The sequence below is a fragment of the Corylus avellana genome, chromosome ca10, assembly GCF_901000735.1.
Source record: "Corylus avellana chromosome ca10, CavTom2PMs-1.0".
Classification (NCBI taxonomy): domain Eukaryota; kingdom Viridiplantae; phylum Streptophyta; class Magnoliopsida; order Fagales; family Betulaceae; genus Corylus; species Corylus avellana.
Window position 1 is genome coordinate 10816367 of NC_081550.1, and position 20165 is coordinate 10836531.

The following is a 20165-nucleotide window of genomic DNA, read 5'->3' on the forward strand; positions in this document are numbered from 1 at the left end:
GTTTCAAATTGCAATTTGAAAAAAGTTTGAAAATGAGGTTTCTTTTTTAAAGTTCTTTCTGACTTTTTCTAGAAACAAAAATCATATTTCCAAATTCAAACCCAAATAAACTCTAAATCTAATGCAGTTTGAAAACTTTAGCCCATAGCTTGGTAAAATTAGGTTGGTTGTACCTCCTTCAATTACCCCCAATCTGTCCCGGGGCTGGGGGGAAGATAAAAGCAAGAGGTTGCCTCCTTAGTCCTTTCTTAACCACTAAAAGGAAACATAGCTATTAAAGAATGAAAGAAGGAAAAATGACATTTATGATCGAAAATTGACACATGAGATCACAAGCCTTATAACTTGCTATACATTCTAACAACTATGCCCAGTAAGGTCTCCCCCTGGAAAAGAATGGTTAGATAATCTGAGAGTCTCTTGATCAACCAGCATCTCGGCTTGATCAACCGGCGTCTCAGCTCACCATCTCGGCTCCACCACCCTCGATGTACACGAAGCAGTCGGGTCTCCTTGTATCTGTCTAGTATTGTACGAATTGCAGCTCAGGCATTTATGTGCCACAACATGGAATGGGAGGTGAGAGTTTGCTCCGCAATCATTGCAGAGAATCCAGACCTGATTTTTATATGAAACCTCAACAACAGAGATGTATGGCACAGTTGCCATGCATTGATGAATCAAACTGTTGCTTACTTACTAACCATCTTATTCCGGTATATTTCAGGCATTGGAGTTGAGGCAATCTGCATTAAGTAAAAAGAACTTCAGGACATGAAGCACAATATTATTAGCAAAAGCTCATTTTTGTTTGGAAAACAAGAATGTGGAGATAACTTCTATTTACCACTTGATCAAGCTTTGCCCACACAAGGGACATATCACAGATGGACTTCGAGCAGATGGGGCATGAGTACCTGCAAGATAAAGGAATTGATTCTCCCTAGCTGAATTTGCACGAAGAGGAGTTGAAAAACAAACAGGCACATCAAACCAAGAGTAAAATCTAAATCAGTGAAAGCCCAAAATCATACAAGGAGGAAGATTATGCCATTTTTACTTCAAGAATAAGTTGTGTGTTGTGTTCTTATTACTGTTATAATATTGTTTCAGGTGAATAAAAAATAAGGGCTTACCGAAAATGTTTCTTCATCTCTTCCACACATTCACGATGTATTGTGTGTCCACAACGTAAGATAGTAATCCCTTTCAGCGTATCAAACAGAAACTGCAAACCAAGACAGCACTTATCCTGCTAATAATTTAAAAAAGGCTTCTTCATATTTCATTTTTATCAAACATCAATGCTTTACATCACCTCAAAGCAAACAGGGCAATCATGGTGCATTGCTCTTTCCACACAATGATGTCCATCTTCCATTAACTTAGGAATGCAACATTATGATCCGACAAAAATTGCAAGGTAGTTATAATGAGAGGAAGATGAAAAAGAGCAGTGAATGGTCAAGAAACGGCTAATCCAATCCCTCACTTACCACATTTTGTGCAGTGGAAGAAATTTTCCTTGCCTCCAGTTTTGTTAAATACATTAACAGGCATAGCATTTGTGAAAATGATGGAAGCAGATGAAAATTTTTAGCTATTAAAAAAATTAAAGAAATGGTAAAAAAGTAAATGAATAATGAAAATTACCTGCAGATTCCACATTCATCACAGTGGTATTGGTTCTTTGAAGTCTGAAAGAGGAACAAACATTGAATTTTGCAAACCAGAATACAAAAGTACAACTAACGAAAGGTGCATTTGACACCCTCTTCGTTTCTCTTTTTTTTTTTTTTTTTTTTTTTCTTCAGTGGATCCAACTCAACTTTGAAACTTACATCATCATCAAAGAACTTGCATATCTCACAGAAGTACTTCCCCATGTAAACACCACAACTAATTCAATACTGTTGAACCTGATTAGTATGCAAGACAACAAGATAAATACCCACCAAAACTTTCTCAAAAATTGACCTAAAATTTTGAATCTGTACTTTCATGTTCAGGGAACTTACATGCTGTTCTGTACTGCATAGGGAGCAGATGACCTGAAATTCGAACAAAACATGGACAATTTAGAGAAGTGAAAGAAGTAACATAATAGACCATATCCACGAGAAGTGAGAACCAACAACGGTCAATTTTACCTTTTATGAAATCCATCCTTAAGGCTTAAAATTGATCAAATTACTCCTTAAGGTATGCTTCATTATCAAATTGCTCCCTCCATACACTTATTGTTAGGGCTTTTAACGGAAACTGTGATAAGTAGGCCTTTCTCCTTCCCACTAGCAAGGGGTGGTGGGGTGGCCACCCACCCACACTTGCTAGTGGTGGTAGAGGGAGTGGTATGTCGCAACCCATGCTCTCCACCATTGGGTGTGGGTGTTCGTTTATGAGTGGGTTGTCCCACCCACCAAAGGGGCGTAGGGTCGCCCCACTACCTGCTCTTTCCAATAGCAGAGGGCATGAGTCGTAACCTATCTACTATGCACCTTGTGAGAGTGAGTGGGTGGGTCGGGGCCAACACACCCCGCTTGGCAGAGGGGGCACGACCCAACCACTAACAAAGGAAGAGGGCGAGTTGTTGCCCCACTGCTACCTTCACGTAGTGGCAATGGGCATGGGTGGGGCGACCCACACCACTGCCAGTGGGCAATGAGGGCAACAAGGTGATCCACCCCCTCCTCTATTTGTGGGTAGGGCAGTCCACCCATTCAAAAAGAGTGTGGGTGGGTTGGTGGGGCGATCCATGGGGCGGTTGGTGGCCACCTGATTTGTAATATACCACACTAAATTAGGATCAAGGACACCACGAATTAGCGTCAAAGTGTTTATAATAAAGTTGAATTAGTCACAAATCCCAAAAGGAAAAGAAAATGAGATTTTAAATACTTAGAAGAAACTCCCTATGAAGATTGTCTAAATGGTAGGTAATGGAAAAATAGGAAAGACATTCGTTCATCATTTGAACGGTCGACATCAGCAAAACGTCTGGACAATCCAAAGACCATCCGGACAGTGACAGTCTGCATGCAAATCAAATGGAGCCAATTTAGCATAGCCACGTGGAGTGGCTTATTAAGGTCTAGGATAAACCCTAGACACCCCATTTGAGACATTTAGCCTCCCAAAAGGGCCAAAACCTTAGAAAGAAAGAAAATATGAAAGACGAGGAGGGAGTCAAAGTGTGCCAAAACAACTACCTCAAGGAATTCTTCGAGCTTTGTGAGTAAATTCTCACCTTGAATCTAAACTAATATTTTCGAGCATGAATATTTTGTTATGACTGTACATTCTTACAATATCATAAATGTTCTTGATTCATGTTACGAGTCCAATTTTATACGTATGACGATATGACTCTTACAAATGAATTACTATGCGATTTTTTACTCTCAGTTTACGTGCATATAATAAATATGAATAGCTAATTGTGTGTCATGACCACTATTGTAGAACATTGAGAAAGTTTTGTGAAATAAACCTATGACATGTCATACTAGTTAAATACACTTGACTTTGTTGCCAAAGTGATGTGTGTAATGTGCATGAGTTCTACCCTGGATCCAAGGATTATTGTGATCAACGTAACCATGTATGGGCGGGGTCGAATCTGGTCAGAAAACTAGTGGATGGCTTGCTATGTGCATCATGGGGCACCGAAAATGTACTTGATGTCTTTTTACACGCGCAAACCCTATCGTGAATGAGTTAAGTACACAAATAGGTCATATCGAATGCAATTATGACTTCTTAAATACATTTATACTTATGTAATGCATGATTTTCTGCCTTATTTGAAAGATTATGAACTATTGTATGTGAAGTTTTATGTTTGACTTGCATTAAAAGGGGTTCATAGCATTACCATGTTTACGAGAGTTTACTATTCATTAAGTAGTTGATTTATGTTTTATGTGTTTCCACTTGTAAAACAGGAAGCCTTGATGTGTTTTAAGTAGTTAGGTATTACGGAGAATAGAAGAGGTTGGAATTGAATAATTATTCTAATTCTTTAGTTTGGTAGCAACACATATTTCATAATTAGAATGGAGCTAAAATTACTAAAAAGGTTATTTGATTTCTACTTTTTTTTTTTTTTTTTTTAAACTCAAATAAAAAAAATAAAAATAAAAAAAGGGAGGAGGTTGAACATGTGGTGGCTGGCCACCCACCATAGTAGGCATTGGGGGTGGTGTGCCACCCTAGAGGACCTCGCCGTGGCCCTTTGCGCTATCCCCGATGTGAATCGAGTGCCTAAGCCATCCTAGAATCTCACCAAGGGTCGTCTTGGCCACACCCGATGGCCTTGGGGTGGCCGCGCCACCTCCAGAGGGCCTCGTCGGTCCACTACGAGGCCCTCTGGGGGTGGCACTGCTATCCCAGGGCCTTTTATGGGTGGCCGGCTGGCCACATGGTTTTTTGTTTTTATTTTTAATTTTGAGAGAAAATTAAAAAATAAATAAATAAATGGTTTTTATTTTTATTTTTTTAAAAAAAAAAAAAAAAATCTTGTCAATTTCTTTAGAAAAAGCTATTAATTTAATATTTTAGAGGAATAACTATTCCTTTGTGTAATAGATTAGTGATTTTTACGGGAATAACTATTCATAGGAACAGACCCTTACCAAATAAAAGAATGACTATCATATAGGAATAGCCATTTTATTTCAGGGTTCTATTTCGCAAACCAAATGGACCCTTAGATGCTAAGAAACGACTTAAATTTTATAATTTGAGAAATTGTAAAATTGTAAAAAAAATCTGATATGAGTTGGGGTTTTAGAAGCTGTGTCCGAACAAGGCTCTTCGTATGGGCATTTTACCTCGTTAACCCTTTCTTTATTTTTGTGCAATTTTTTGGACAAAGAAATTGGATATGATGTGGATCTGTGTATTTTGTTGCTTTTGAATAGCTTTTGTCGCTTTTAATGAGCTTTTGTGAGGGCAGGGGAGAGGAAGCCTTGGGAGGCTGACGACTGTCTTTAAGTACTCAACATTGGGCAAACCTAAAATGTAGGCTAGAGAAGCATTTGGTTGTGTTTGATAATGGAATGGAAAAAGGGATTTGAATGATACTGTAGCAAGATTTGATTAATATGATAGAAAAAAATAAGAATATTTTATATAAAAAAAATGAAAAAAAAAATTATTTTGTAGTAATTTTTTTATTTGAATATTAATAAAAAGTGATTGATGTGATGTAAAAATTAAGAATGTTAGAGTTAATTTTGAAAATAATTTTTTTGATTTTTGGCTCCAGCCCGTTCCGACCTTTTGCCAAACACAGCCAAGGTCCATGACAGAAAGGATGATTTTTCTATTCTAATTGGGGAGGGGCTAGAAATTTAAGTGAAGGGCCAAGTATCAATTTTATAAATATTTTAAGAAAATTTTGTAATTATAAATATATTAACTACATATAGGGGAGCCATGGTCCATTCTAGTTTCATTTGTCCAATACAAGGTGAGATTCTAATACACATGTGGGTGTTAAGGGCTAGCAAAATAGGTACTTGATATGACTTGTTTACGACCTATTTATCCTATGCATATTTTTTTATAATAAAATTCATCTAAGCGTCAAAAAAAATAGTTACATGCATATGATTAATGAGTACCGGTTTTGCTAAATGGGGTGGTTTGACCACTTTCTTTGGTCAAATCAAGGGTGAGTGTATCATCCTCCTCTAACCATTTGGTCATCCCCAAATTGTTGCGGATGTAGCGAAAATCATCTTGATTCCCATTTTTTTAAAAAATAAAATAAAATTGTTTATTTTTTTTTAATGATATTTTTGCTATTTGGGATACATTGTGAATTTTTGATAATTTAGGGGACAAATTGATGTAATATTTAGCTCAAGAATGATATTGTAAAATTGAGTGCTAGTTTTTTCCTTTTTGTTTTTATAGTCGTACATCATGCACTGTTTATGCATGGAATAGCGAGCAAACATTCTCTGTTGGGGACGATGCTTTTTTACTTTGCTATGTGGTTCACGTGATCCTCAATTCAACACTTTCACTTTTTAATTTGATATTTACATTTACATTTATAATTTTATTTTTAAAATTTTTAATTAAAGGAGACACCCTTCCATTAGAAATTTAACGGAGCGTGATTTATTTGAAAATGGTTTTAACCTTGGGAAGTAAATTGATAAAATTTAGGATTAAATATCATTTTAGTATCCGGGTTTTAACGCTTTTATTTTTTTCACATGTGTTTCATTTAATATCATAGATGATACTTAGGTTATGACTGTTAAACATATTGCTAAAGAAGTCCCTGAAGTTTCTGTTACTGCTGAAGTCTTCTAGTCTTACTACATCTCTAGTCTTCTAGTTTTACTACATCTCTTTCCTTATCTTTAAGTCATCTATTTGCATTCTACTTCTCTTGTTCTCTTGTTATTAATTTCAGATTAGTATTAAGTCTTATGTTAGGATTATGTTATTAGTTTTTGAATTCACATCAACTTATGTTATCAAAGTTGGTGATGGATTATATTTGTATTTTCTGTTCTATTTAATCTTAATGAGAAAGCAGCACAAATCATTCCGCAAAATCACGTTCTCTAAGAACTCTTTTATGGTATCAGAGCCATTATAGGCATACGCCCCATAGCTCTTCTTTCTTAAGCTGCTTTCTTTTCTTTTCTCTTCTTCTTCTGCATCACACAAACAGCTCTTCTATGGCAGTCAATACCTCCTTTTCTGCTCCTTCTTTTTCCCCACCTACCCTTTCTCAATTCAATGGAAAGCTTGAAGGTCCAAACTATCTTGGTTGGAAAACTCAATTCATGCCTATCCTGCGCACCCATGAATTATTAGGCATCGTGGATGGAACCGAACCATGCCCTGCTCAATTTATCACTGATGACAATGGTAAAGAAACCCTCAATCCAGAATTCACCATCTGGAATAGAAAGGATCAATGCATCCTAAGTTGGATCAATGTCACATTATCTGAGAAGGTCTTGTCCACAGTTTATGGACTTGATACTTCCAAACAAGTCTGGTCAGCCCTAGCAACCAGGTTTGCTAATGATTCTAGGTCTCGAATTGCCAATCTCAAAAGACAATTACTGAGTCTTCACCAAGGCTCCTTGACCTGCTCAGACTACATTCAATCAGCCAAAGTATGGTCTGATCAACTAGCTGCTGTGGGAAAACCTATCTCTGATGAGGACCTCATCTCATTCCTTCTCAATGGCCTCAATCCCTCCTTCAACAGCTTTGTCACCACTGTCTCCCTCCTAACCCGAGAGAAACAACTCTCTCTTGATGATTTCCAAGAAGAACTCATCAATCATGAAACATTGATCAATCAACAGCAAGCCTCAACAGTTGACACTTCAACCTTTGCCTTGTTTACACAGAAACAAGGTCAGAAATCATCCAAGAACCGTGGTGGGTATCCTCCCAGAAATTTCAGTTCTAGACCCCCTGCTGCCAAATTTTTTGCTGCTGCCCCTGCATTCACCACAGCCCCAAGGTACAGCAGGCCTCCTGGTCCAAGGTCTCCTTATTCCCCTGCACCAAGGTACAACACTCCTACTTATGCTCCTACTCCAAGGTACAATAATACACCTGCTTTGTTGCCAACTCCTAGCACTAGTCAGCCATCTCGCATGCCATGTCAAATATGTGGAAGAGTCAATCACCAAGCACTAGATTGCTACTATAGGATGGATTACTCCTATCAAGGAAGACACCCTCCTCCTCAATTGGCAGCAATGGTGGCGCAATCCAACAATGCCTTTGAAGACCCTCAATGGTTCGCTGACAGTGCCGCCAACACACATATTACTCAAGACTTGGAGAACCTTAATGTTCAGGAACCTTTTCAACAACATGACACTGTTGCCGTGGGGAATGGTACAGCTCTTACCATAGCAAATTCTGGTTCTACCACTCTTCAAGCCCCTCATTCTAATTCTAGTTTTAAATTGAATAATGTCTTACACTGTCCTGAATCAGCTGCAAATCTAGTCTCAATTCAACGCTTTTGTGTAGATAATTCTTGCTACTTTATTCTAACCTCATCTCATTTTTTTATCATTGATCTTCAGACAAAGGCAATCCTCTTGGAAGGGAAGAGTGAGAATGGCATGTATCCTCTCAAGCTGGGCAGGAAGTCTCACAACAACAACAAGTCTTTTATAGCTTTATTAGGAATAAGAACATCATCCTTAGTATGGCATTTTAGGTTAGGTCATCCATCTAATGATGTAGTTACTCGAGTTGTTCGAGATAACAATTTACCTATTTCGCATTCAAATTATGTTTCAGATTCAAATTTCAATAAAAATTTGCTTTGTGGTTCCTGCCAATTGGGTAAAAGTAAGAAACAAGCTTTTTCTCCATCTACCCGTGTCTCTTTATTTCCTCTTCAACTTATTCACACTGACATCTGGACCTCTCCAGTACTGTCAATCAGTGGATACAAATATTATATTGTTTTTGTGGATGATTTTTCAAGATTCACCTGGATCTATCCCCTACACACAAAATCGGCAACCTATGATACATTCCTCAAGTTTAAACTTCTAGTTGAAAAACAATTCTCTACATCCATTAAAGCAATCCAATCTGATGGAGGAGGAGAGTTCACATCCCATCTCTTCCAAACTTTCCTCAAAAACAATGGAATTGAACATAGAAAAAGCTGCCCTTATACTTCCCCTCAAAATGGTCTTGCCGAAAGAAAACTAAGACACATTCTTGAAACCGATTTAACCTTATTAGCCCACTCTCACCTCTCAAATAAATATTGGGTTGATTCTTTTCTTACTGCAGTGTTTGTCATTAATAGGTTGCCTACACCCACTCTTCAAAATATGTCTCCCTATTCTAAACTCTATTCTAAAGCTCCTGACTACCAAAGACTTAGAGTCTTTGGCTGCTTATGCTACCCATTGCTCTGGCCCTATAATGCCCACAAACTTGAGTATAGATCTAAGCCTTGTATCTTTTTAGGTTACAACTATGCCGGTTATAAATGTCTTGATCCAGTTACAAACAAAGCTTACCTATCAAGACATGTTGTGTTTGATGAGACTTCTTTTCCAGCTAAGGATCTTGCAGCTGCACAATTTCCTTCCAAGCTACATGCACAAGGTGATTCTCCTTTCCCTTTACCTGTTTTGTCTACTTTCAATACTAACCCCTGTCCAAGTTCATCAGCAAATACTCCTTTTGCCACTCAACCTCCTCCCACTACTGACTCATCACCTACTGCACCAATCATTCCTACTGATGAACCAGCTGCTACTGCAGCAACCCAAGATATTCAGCCATCGCATCCTATGCTTACCAGATCTAGGTCACATCTCCTCTCAAATCCACCCTCAATAGATCAACACTCATCCACTTCTGTAGCACCAAACCCTACCTCAATAGCTGCTACCCAATCTCCTCTTCAACCATCTCACACAATGGCTACCAGGTCTAGAACAGGAAACCTTAAACCTAAAACCTTTTCTGACTACAAGATGTTCTCCTCTAGATATCCACTACTTAGTTTTCATACTGTGTTACCCGAGTCAGAACCAACTTGCTATAGTAAAGCTGCTCTTGATCCCAGGTGGCAAGATGCCATGAATCTTGAATTTAAGGCACTTCTCTCCAACAAAACATGGACTTTGTGCCCTCGGCCACCTCACCAACATGTTCTTCATAACAAATGGGTGTATAAGATCAAAAGGAAGTCTAATGGTGCAGTAGACAGATTTAAAGCTAGACTGGTTGCAAAGGGTTTTGAACAAACCTCTGGAGTTGATTACACTGAGACTTTCAGTCCAGTCATAAAACCTTCCACCATCAGAATTATACTAGCTTTGGCAGTCCATTTCAACTGGGTAATTAGACAGTTGGACATCTCTAATGCATTTCTTCATGGCTCTCTCAATGAGGAAGTGTATATGGAACAACCAAAGGGTTTTGTTGACAAGGAGAATCCTAAAATGGTGTGCAAAATGCAAAAGGCAATCTATGGTCTCAAACAAGCCCCTCGAGCCTGGTTTCATAGATTGTCTTGCTACTTACTTGATATAGGCTTCACTGCCTTTCTAGTTGACACTTCTTTATTTATTTTTCTCACTGGCAACATTAAAGTTTTTATGTTGATATATGTGGATGATATAATTATTACAGGGACACATCCTCAGTTGATTACTAAGATTATTGGGCAAATGCAGCAGGAATTTCCTGTTAAAGACTTAGGCTCTCTAAGTTTCTTTCTTGGCATACAGGTTACTCGAAGCTCTACAGAGCTTCATCTCTGTCAAGCAAAATATGTTACTGACATCCTTCATAGAACCAAGATGACAGAAGCAAAGCCTGCAAAGTCCCCATGCTCATCTGGTTCTCAGTTGTCTAGCTTGAATGGAGAGTCCCTGCTTGATCCTTTTGAGTATAGAGGTGTAGTAGGTGCTCTTCAATACTGCACTCTAACTCGACCTGATATAGTTTTTTCTGTGAATCAGCTTTGTCAACATATGCATCATCCAAATGTTACTCACTGGTCAGCAGCTAAGAGAGTTCTTAGATACCTCAAGAACACCCTCCATCATGGCTTGTTTTACTCCCGCACAAACCTTCAACTGATGCCTTTTGTGATTCTAATTGGGCTGGCTGTCCAGATGATAGGAGATCCACTTCTGGCTTTGCAATTTTTCTTGGTAATTGCTTAATCTCTTGGAGTTCAAAGAAACAACCTGTGGTCTCAAGATCAAGCACAGAGGCTGAGTATAGATCGCTCGCAATTACTACTACTGAGCTGTTTTGGTTACAAATGTTATTTCAAGAGATACAAATTCCTCTTCCAAAGGCTCCAGTTGTCTGGTGTGACAATGTAAGTGCACTATCCTTGGCTGCCAATCCGGTTTATCATGCTAGAACAAAGCATATCGAAGTTGATTATCACTACATCAGAGAAAAAGTCATCAACTGAGACATCATAGTATCTTTCATCTCCACAGCCGACCAAATTGCAGATGTTTTTACAAAAGGTTTATCTTCAGCTCGATTCCTTTATCTCAAGACCAAGCTCCAAGTGATTTCATCCCCTTTTAGCTTGAGGGGGCATGTTAAACATATTGCTGAAGAAGTCCCTGAAGTTTCTGTTACTGCTGAAGTCTTCTAGTCTTACTACATCTCTTTCCTTATCTTTAAGTCATCTATTTGCATTCTACTTCTCTTGTTCTCTTGTTATTAATTTCATATTAGTATTAAGTCTTATGTTAGGATTATGTTATTAGTTTTTGAATTCACATCAACTTATGTTATCAAAGTTGGTGATGGATTATATTTGTATTTTCTATTCTATTTAATCTTAATGAGAAAGCAGCACAAATCATTCCGCAAAATCACGTTCTCTAAGAACTCTTTTAATGACTAAATACAGAAATGGCACATCCGTTCATATTCTGTTAATAAAACTAATAGATTTCCACCGATTAGGCCCAATAGCTTCAGCCACCCCCATTGGCCAAAAGTGGAGGTGGCCGAATCACCCATAATTGCAAAAAAGGGTGAAAATTCGTTAGTTTTATTAACAAAAGATAGATGGAGGTATCATTTCAGTATTTAGCCATAACCTCGGTATCATTTATAACACAAAAAGAAACCTAAGTGGGAAAAAATAAAGGTGTTAAAACCCAGGTACCAAAAGATTATTTAACCCTAAAATTTAGGAACTTTTGAAGCATTTTTTCCCTATAACAATTGACCAATATCATTTTGGTATCCGTCTCTTAGTAAAAGATTTGATACCCCTAACATTTTTCTTGTATCTTTCTTGCTCTTAGAATTTGTTGTTCAAACCACACCATACAAATCCTTCAACTGCTTGAAGTCTACCAGTGGGTCGGTAAGTAAGTCACTTATAGAAGATGTTCGAGTGGGAAGTGGAAGTAGATGAGCTTGTTGTTGTTTACATTGAGTATTTTAAGTTTACATTGATCTTTTATAGTGAAGTGATTTATTGAGTTTGACTGTCCTAAAATAGTTTTACCTTTGATGTATTTAAAAGATTTCCACTTTGTCAACAAAATCTTGTATCGTTGACATGTGAATGATTTATCTCTTTTGGTGGATTTGAGATTATTATTCTTGCAGTATTTCATTTATTATATTTACTGCATATTGTGTTTTGAGCATTGGGGATGGGATCTTATGCCCTTTAGAGAATCTCAAGCGAAAATGCTTTTTTTTTGCTCCTTCCAGTTGATTTGAAGCTTCTATATCCCTGTTCCATTGGCTTTCATCTTATGGAGCCTTTGTGCTGTAAAGGAAATGCCAAAATACATTGACTTCGTTGTATTATATCTCACAATCTTGGCGGTGACTCTTTTATCAATTGTACGTATATGCATTTCTTAGTTTTTCCAGCTTTTCTTTTGTAGCTGGTCTGAAACTAGGAAATATTTGGGTGCCTTTTTGTACAGTGTACATGGATAGCTTCCATTAGAGAAATATTTGTCCTGAAATTTCGAGAAAATAAGGGAGTACTTCTCTAGAGCTATCACTCACGATGTACAATGTACATGGATAGCTTCCATTAGAGAAATATTTTTGAAGCACATCATCTAGTGCTGGCTATAGAGGACATATTTTGAATATAGCAAGCACAATTACTAAGGGCATGTTTGAACGTGCATTTGAGAGGTTTAAAAGTGCGTTTAACATTCTAAAAGTCTATTTGAATAAAAAAGTATCCTTTTGGTAAAAAAAAAATTAAAAGTGCTTTTAAGGGTCAAAAAAGCCTAAAAATTGACAAAACATATTTGACAAAACTTAAAAATGAAGCTTTTGTCAAAAACACACTTTTTGACTTAAAAACTCTATTTCTCAAACACAATTCAAAACATGCTCAAGTTCATTGTGACATTTGACTAACATATGGTAAAAGTATTTTTATTACATAAACAATTGCTTCAAGTAAAGCTAATTAAGAGCATGTTTAAAATTGCGTAGGGAAGTAGAGTTTTTAAAGTCAAAAAGAGCTTTTTAGAATAAAAAATATATATATTTTAAATCTATCACAAAAGTGCATTTTGACCATTTTTGAATAAAAAAGTCGAAAGTACTTTTAAAATTTTTTACCAAACATGCCAGCTTTTTGTTTGCCATAACTTTCTAGGTATTAAAAGTATTTTTTACCCTCTTTAACGTAATTTCAAACCCTATAAGTTTGTTTGGTTAAAAAAAAAAAAAAAAACACTTATTTAAGTTTTTGGCTCTAAAAAGTTTAAAATTGCATTTTGAAAAAAAGTTTGAAAATGAGGTTTCTTTTTTAAAGTTCTTTCAGACATTTTCTATAAACAAAAATTATATTTCCTAATTCAAACCCAAATAAACTCAAAAATGTAATGCAGTTTGAAAACTTTAGCCCATAGCTTGATAAGATTAAGTTGGTTGTACCTCCTTCAATTACCCCCACCCTGTCCCGGGGGGAAGATAAAAGCAAGAGGTTGCCTCCTTTCTTAACCACTAAAAGGAAACAAAGCTGTTAAAGAATTAAAGAAGGAAAAATGACATTTATGATAAAAAATTGACAAGACAAGCTTTGTTAAGGTTTAAAAGTTACGGAATTTCTTGCATTGAGAAGATGCATGTTAGCTAACACTTCTACTGTTAAAAATGTCAAACTTCTAGAGAGAAAAAATAAAAAAGGAAAGAAGAAATATTTACCTACAACTACAGGAAAAGAAGAGCAACTAGGAGTTTATCTACCAAAAAAAGCAATGCACCCGAACCCAAAAAGGTTAAAGCAATGGAAGGTGCTCTGATTTGCTTATTGCGATTACAAGTAGGAATATTTTTACAATCCACAAACTCTCTAATTTAACACAACATTAATACAGACTAATAAGACAAACAAACATAATAAAAAACAAGACAAACCAACATAAAGACAAACATAGGAACAACCGTAACTAACCAATTACATAAAGCTTCACGAGATTTATTTTTTAATAGAGAATAAAGTTTGTAAGAAGGAGAGGATGAGCAGGGTAACAGCTGCTACTGTGGAAAGACCAGCCCATGGAGTGTTGAAATACCTGCGCACAAGTAGTGCTCGCCATCTAGGCCATCTCTTTTGACAATGTTCATTTAATTCCCTGCAAAGAGGTACGTAATGGAAGCTCTTAACACAAGTGGTGTGGTAAAGCTTGTTGAAGAATTGGACCGCATCCTCTGGATTCAAGCAGATAGAAAGGATATTTCTTTCACGAAGTATCTCCACGTCCTTAGTAGTGTCAATGAGGTTGTCGAGGAGTATGGCATAGGAAGTGATCGTATCATCGCCTTTGGGGTAGCATTGCTCAAAGCTGATGAGATTCTTGATAAATGTTTCTGTGATCTCATGAATTCTTATTTGAGGAATTTCGAGGATGCCATTTCTAAATTTTATGTCAAACATATTTGCAGACTTACTCTGTCTGAATTTGATTCCAGCTTCTAGGAGACGCGTAGCAGAAGGTACGGGTTCCCATCTGTATGGCATATTCGATCCAAATTCTTCTACTCCCATTGATGAAACCATCAATTTTTTAAACAAGTCAGGAATATGTTTGATGGCTTGAGGTGGATCAGATATCGTGAACGGGAATATGTTACGAAAGAATTCAATGGCAAGTTGAATTAGGGTCTCCCCGTGGCATCTATTGTGGCGGGTCATTCTGAACAAACGCTCAAGTATCATCCAAGGTACTTGGTTTTCTAGCAATATCAAGTCATGGTCTAGAACTTCAAGCATACTAGGCGTGCGTAAAATAGGGTCATCTTCTACTCCCCTCTTCTCAGCATTCCTGAAGAATAGCTCAATAATAAAGCAACTATCAATTACCAAAATTTTCACGAATTCTTCTGAGCTATAATTAAGCCATCCAGCATAACATTCACGAAACTTTCTCTCCGAAGCTTTGATGTAATTGATCATATCTGCCAGCATTGTATTTGGAGACTCTGATTTTTCGAGAAGGTTTTTTAAATATTTAGCTTTAATTATTTCTGTACCTTTCAAAAATTGGTTACCATGATGGAAAGGCCCAATCGAAAATGCGTCGGGGATATAAGCTTTTGGATTTTGCCTGTAGAGTGCGACTGGAGTTTTGAAGATGCAACAATTAGGTGACATGAACAAATGCTGGGACATCGTTTCTTCTATCGAAGATGCCAAGGGTCTAACATCAATTGTATGAGTTTCTTCTCCTTGAACTATATCCATATTTTGTTTTTCTTCCATCTTCTCTCTTGACAAGGGTTCAATAGTAATTGTATGAGTTTCTTCTCATTGAACTGTATCCAAACTTTGTTTTTCTTCCATCTTCTCTTTTGACATCCTAAAGTTGTTTCTTCGTGAATGACCAAAACAAAGGAGAAAAATAAAGAAAGGAAATACTTTAGGCACATTTCTCTTAAAAATGGATAGAGAAAAATATCAACTTATAAGAATATGAGAGTAACATTTTCCCAAATAAGAGCATGAGTTTTTGAGACCAACAAAAATAAGGTTTTCTAAGCTCATGGTAGCCTATGGTATAGGGTCTATTTTGCCCTTAATATGAATGAGACGAATGTATATATTGGCAATTATCTTCTTTATTTTTGAAATGAAAAATGCTTTGATTTTGTTAATAAAAAATAGGAGAAACTTTATTTAACTTCTTGAATTTTCACCACTTTTGCAATTATTCTCCCAAAGTTCAGAAACTCTTAATTTAGTGTATCGAATTACTAATTTTTTGCAATGTCACCATTATGTTAGGTTTTTCTATTAAATCCTGTCAAAATTTTTAAAATACTCAATTTTCTTATTAAAAAAAGTTACAAATGGATAAAGTGTTGGTATTTTTGCAAATTTCATTAAATTCTTCCCAACACATGCATCTTTGTAATTTTTTTTTTTTTTTTTTCAAAAAACAAAATTCTAGCAATTTTGACACTCCTCCGTTATGATTTATCAGAAAAACCTAACTGTTGGGTGACATTACAAAAAATTAGAAGTTCAATACACTAAATTGAGAGATTTTGAATTTTGAGAGAGTAATTGTAAAAGTGATGAAAATTTAGAAGAGTTAAGTGAAGTTTCCGGTAAAAAATATGGCATGACTACTTTTAGTGGAACCAAATCAAAGCAAAAAAATACGTGGCATTAAAATCACATACCAAATATTAATTGCAACTTCTTACCAGTTCCACTGCTCTTAGATATTGATGTTTTGGTTCCTATAGTGAAGTTCCAGCCTACCTTAAGGATATATCCTGCAAGAAAAGTTCATATAAACCCATCAAAAGAAATATCAAAATGCTTTTTGTTCTTTTTTTGCCTGTTAAAATTCTTTCTTCAGGAATGATCAAAAGAAAGAAAAAAAAGGAAAGGAACACAAAACAAAACAAAATAAAAGATAACTTTTAGCGCAATTCTCTTAAATCTTTGTTTTTGATTCGTAAACTGAAGTTCTAGGCTGCCTTCAACACCCTGCAAGAAAAGTTCATACTCTTTTCGCTCGTATTTAAATGAAATTATTATAAGTGGATTTTTCAGATAACGTAAGTTCTACATGCACTATAATCCAGTTTTAGACAACAAAATGAGTAACTCTTATCTGATTTAAAAGAAAAGAAAAATCACTTAGACTTTTGAATTGCTATGCATTTTGAGAAGGATTTCTTCAAATTTCAAAAACTCACAATTTCACCCCCCCTAAACTTTTAATTTGATGCAATCATGATTAAATGACCTTTATTCTCAGGATTTTTTTTTTATTTTTTTTTTATAAAATTCTAAATTTACCCTTGTGACACAGTTGTTTTTTTCAAAACAAAACAAAAATCAAGGGTATTTTGGTATTTTTGTCAATTTTTGTTAAAGTTAACGCTGAAAGTTGACGGAAGGGGTCTTCTGTGAAGTTTATAAAAAATATAAAAAATAAATAAAATAAAAAAAGAAGGGAAAGATAAACTCTTAACAGGATTAAATAGCATAATAAACAGGGAGTTATAATATAGATATAGATGCTTAAACTAACGAAACATGTTTAATGAGTATAAAGAAAACTCCATATACAGGGTTTATTTGCAAAGCACAAACGAGTGAGCTTCATAAATCATACTGATGCATATTGAAGATGAAAATAGAAATTAGATTCAGTGACGAACTTGGAGAAAAAACACTATAGTCTATAGCCTTGAAAATAGATAAGGAGATAAAAGGATCCCCATACCTCAATCTTTGTTCCCAGGAAAGTAGGCAACTAAACTACCATAGTCATGAGTTGAGGTCCGTTTTGCAGTACAAGTTTGGAGCAAGTGCTCCCTTTTTATTGATGGAAATGGAAGTAGGGCCAACTATACCATGCATGTGCGAAACAGCTCAGCATATATATTAACAGGGGCTGAACTACTTACAGGGTTGGGGAAATTTTTTAAAACTCCATCAAAATACTATTAGGCTGTGTTTGCAAAGGACTCAAAAAAAAAAGAAAAAAAAGAAAAAAAAAAGACTATTATTCCTCTAAAAATCAACTTAAAAAATTCTTATTTTTTACATCATATCAATCATTTTTTTATAACTATTCAAATAAATAAAAATTACAAAACAATTTATTTATTTATTTATTTTTTCACATCATTCAAATTTGTTACAGTTTCAGTCTACTTCATTTTTCAAGTTCTTTAGGAAACACACCCTTAAGTCCCACTATTACCCCTTATATTTCACTTTTTATCCCTAAATTAGTATTTCACCCCCCTAAGTGTTCTTTTTTTTTTTGTTTTTTTGCTTATTATATTAGATTTATCCAGTAGGGACAAGTGAAAAACAATTGTCTTTCGCTTATTATATTTGAATCAGACTGCAATTTTTCACACTGCATAAGCTGCACTTCTTTGTATAGTGTGAAAAAACTTGTGAAAAATGTAACTTGAAGACTACTTGTTTATTTTATTTTTTTACCAATAATAGTAAAATGGCTAGTTAAGAAGATAAAAGCTAATTTTTCACACCTTTCCTATTTTAGGGGCAAATTTATCACAAGGGTTGGGGCTTAAGTTCCCCAAAAATTTAAACATTCATCTATAATTATATTTTTTTTATGAGGTAGAACCTTAAAAATTAGGGTTTTTTTTTCCTCACTCAAATTTCTGATTCCGTCTATATATATAATGTGTCCATTGACCTGTCCTAAAGGGGTAGATCAATCGGCTAGGACCAACGCATTATGAAGCGGAGGTCAAGTTTGAATCTCCTCTTGTGTGGACATATTAAAAAAAAAAAAAAAAAAGTGTCCATTGACCTTAAGTAAAACAGTAAGTCAAGTTTGAGTAATATTATAGGCCCAAGATGTTAAGATAATAGCCCAAAACCGACTTTCCATCTGAATCTTTGCATCGCTATTGATGCAATATGTTAGCGTTCTAACATAGGAAAATGCAAGTGGTGCCAATTACCATAGGAAAATGCATACAATATTATTAACATAGGAAAATGCATACAATATTATTAACATGTACATCGGAAAATACAAGTGGTGCAAGTGGTGCCAATTACCATAGGAAAATGCATACAATATTAACATAGGAAAACGCAAGTGGTGCCAATTACCATAGGAAAATGCATACAATATTAACATAGGAAAACGCAAGTGGTGCCAATTACCATAGGAAAATGCATACAATATTATTAACATAGGAAATGCAAGTGGTGCAAGTGGTGCCAATTACCATAGGAAAATGCATACAATATTAACATAGGAAAACGCAAGTGGTGCCAATTACCATAGGAAAATGCATACAATATTATTAACATAGGAAATGCAAGTGGTGCAAGTGGTGCCAATTACCATAGGAAAATGCATACAATATTAACATAGGAAAATGCAAGTGGCCGGTGCCAATTACCATGCCCCATGCATGCATGTGCGAAAAAGTTCAGGCAAATGAAAGAAAAACAAAACAAGGAAAGTTTTTTTATTACAATTTTTGTATCATTAGTTTTTTTATTACAATTTTCATACAATGATACAAAACTATGTGACAGCTAATAAATAGTAGGTGAAAGTCCACATACCCCCTCAAACTGCAACCCAATTAATAATATCCTTTCAAACTTTTAGTTGTGACAATACCCTCCAAAACTATTAAAACATTGGCAATGTTTCTTCCAATGATCAAACTACTCTGAGTAAAATAAAAACAAAAAACACTAAAACTTCTAGAGAAAACCTATATATATATAATTCAAGTGGCGGCCAATTTTTTTTTTAAAAAAAATTTATAAGAAAAAAATTAAAAATTTCAATTTCTTTTTATGAAAATTGAAACTTATCTTTTTTTTTTTTTTTTTTTTTAAATAAAAATTTCTGTTTAAAAAAATTTAAAAACTTTGTTTGAATAAATTAATAAAATAATTTTTTTTTTTTTTAAAAAAAATTAATTATTTTTTTCTTCAAATTTTTTGAGTTATTTTTGTGTTATTGAGAAATCTATAGGGGTATTTTTATATTTTTGTTAGCCTTGTCCCTTGTGGGATATATTGACAATGTTTTGGTCGTCTGAGAGGAGACACTGTCACAATTCAAAGTTTGGGAGAGACATTGTCAATTAGGTGGTAGTTTGAGGGAGAGTATATGAACTTTCTTCTAAATAGTAAAATAATTAAAAGTGTACGGTTAACAAGTGAACTAATTATAATTATATTGACAAATTATATTTTTTGTTTAATCATTTTACTAATTATAAAGAGCCATATCAAAAGGACACATTGTGTTATAATATATATTTTTTATTTTTTTATTTTGAGAGACATCGTAGAGCAGCAACAAAATATCATGTTACCAAACAAAACCGTCAGTCAACTTAATTTGAGGTTTGACTATGGAAGCATCAAATTAGATGCAGCAACAAACAAGAAAGCTAACAATCAGCATCTAATTAGAGCACAAGTGACTACTAATTAATAACATTTTAAAAGAAGTGAGCAGTCTCTCTTAACTTCATTAATCTTCTTCAAAGTGAGGACTTGGAGTTGTCAATTGTAATATATGCATGCATTCTGGCCTTGACCGGCCGACCCAGTAATAATTACGTGAAGACTTGTGGTTGGACCAAAAAAGTGATAAGGCTAGAAATAAACCAAAATACAA

At 35.2% G+C, this 20165-nt stretch overlaps 1 pseudogene; it reads right to left on the bottom strand.

Moving 5' to 3' along the window:
* Positions 1-384: 384 nt before the first annotated feature.
* Positions 385-20165, bottom strand: part of LOC132164017 (E3 ubiquitin-protein ligase RZFP34-like) — a 22093-nt pseudogene continuing 2312 nt past the window's right edge.